General features: G+C 50.1%; 1 pseudogene; it reads left to right on the top strand.

Annotated features, from left to right (window-relative positions):
• Positions 1 to 331: 331 nt before the first annotated feature.
• On the top strand, positions 332 to 1,166 carry LOC116474203 (prohibitin 1-like; annotated as a pseudogene).
• Positions 1,167 to 1,890: the final 724 nt, after the last annotated feature.

Below are 1,890 nucleotides of genomic sequence, written 5' to 3' on the forward strand. Positions count from 1 at the left end.
CAGGTTGTGCTCAAGTGTGACAAGGATCAAGGAACAGCCACCACAGAGGGCTGATATGAATCTGTGTCAATAAGGTTACCGCATGGATCTGGGGTAACACAGAAGTAAATCTCGTACAGACATCAGTCCAACCAATTCCAGAAGCCCTACAAGCCCAAAGCAGGATAGGAAAAGGTTTTCACCTAGGCACATTGGAGTAAAACGGCTGAAAATCCAAGGAAGACAGAAACTCTTAAAAAGCAGCCAGGGAAGGAGAGCGGGCAGAGGAGAAGCTGCGCGGCGCACGCGCAGTATATGTGGCTAGGGAATTCGTGTGGACGTCAGGGTGGAAGCAGGTGTGAGAGGGTCCAGCAGAAGAAAACATGGCTGCCAAAATGTTGGAGTCCATCGGCAAGTTTGGCCTGGCCTTAGCTGTTGCAGGAGGCGTGGTGAACTCTGCCTTATATAGTATGGATGCTGGGCACAGAGCGGTCATCTTTGACCGATTCCGTGGAGTACAGGACATTGTGGTAGGGAAAGGGACTCACTTTCTCATCTCATGGTTACAGAAACCAGTGATCTTTGACTGCCGTTCTCAACCACGTAATGTGCCAGTCATCACCGGTAGCAAAGATTTACATCACACCACGCATCATCTTCTGGCCGTCGCTACCCAGCTTCCTCGCATCTTCACCAGCATCGGAGAGGACAATGATGAGTGTGTGCCGCCATCTATCACTACCAAGATCCTCAAGTCAGTGGTGGCTCGCTTTGAAGCTGGAGAACTAATCACCCAGAGGAGCAGATCTCCAGGCAGGTGAGCGATGACCTTAGGGAGCGCAGCCACCTTTGGGCTCATCCTGGACGACTTGTCCTTGACATATCTGACTTTCGGGAGGGAGTTCATAGAAGAGGTGGAAGCCAAACAGATAGCTCAGCAGGAAGCAGAGAGGGCCAGATTTGTGGTGGAAAAGGCTGAGCAGCAGAAAAAGGCGGCCATCATCTCTGCTGAGGGCGACTCCAAGGTCGCCGAGCTGATCACCAACTCACTGGCCACAGCAGGGGACGCCCTGATCCAGCTGCGCAAGCTGGAAGCTGTGGAGGACATCACCTACCAGCTTTTACGTTCTCGGAACATCACCTACCTGCGGGCGGGGCAGTCCATGCCCCTGCGGCTGCCCCAGTGAGGGCCCACCCTGCCTGCACCTCCGCAGGCCAACTGGGCCACAGCCCCGATTATTCTTTTTTTTTTTTTTGAGACGGAGTCTCGCTCTGTCGCTCGGGCTGGAGTGCAGTGGTGCAATCTCGGCTCACTGCAAGCTCTGCCTCCCGGATTCAAGAGATTCTCCTGCCTCAGCCTCCTGAATAGCTGGGACTACAGGCCCACACCACCACGCCCGGCTAATTTTTTGTATTTTTAGTAGAGACGGGGTTTCACCATCTTGGCCAGGCTAGTCTTGAACTCCTGACCTCATGATCCACCCGCCTCGGCCTCCGAAAGTGCTGGGATTACAGGCGTGAGCCACCACGCCTGGCCGTCCCGATGATTCTTAAGACCGCCTTCCTTCTGCCCCTACCTCAGAAATCACTGTGAAATTTCATAATTGGCTTAAACTGAAGGAAATAAAGGTAAAATCACTTCAGATCTCTAGTTAGTCTAAAACAAAAAAGTCAGCCAGAGGAAAAAAAGACAGATCATTTTAAAAGAAACAACAACTGAAATGATCGCTTACTTCTCAGTAGAAGCAATGAAAGCCAGAAGACAATAACATGGCATTTTCAATGTGCTGAAGGAAAATCACTGCCATAGTGAGTTATTTACAAGCATTTACAAATAGTGAAAATACTCTTTAGAAATGATGTAGAAATAAAGATTTTTTTCAAGAAAAAAATAGAGTGAGAATTCATCCC

Source organism: Hylobates moloch, unplaced genomic scaffold (genome assembly GCF_009828535.3).
Source record: "Hylobates moloch isolate HMO894 unplaced genomic scaffold, HMol_V3 SCAFFOLD_10, whole genome shotgun sequence".
In the NCBI taxonomy this organism is placed as follows: Eukaryota; Metazoa; Chordata; class Mammalia; order Primates; family Hylobatidae; genus Hylobates; species Hylobates moloch.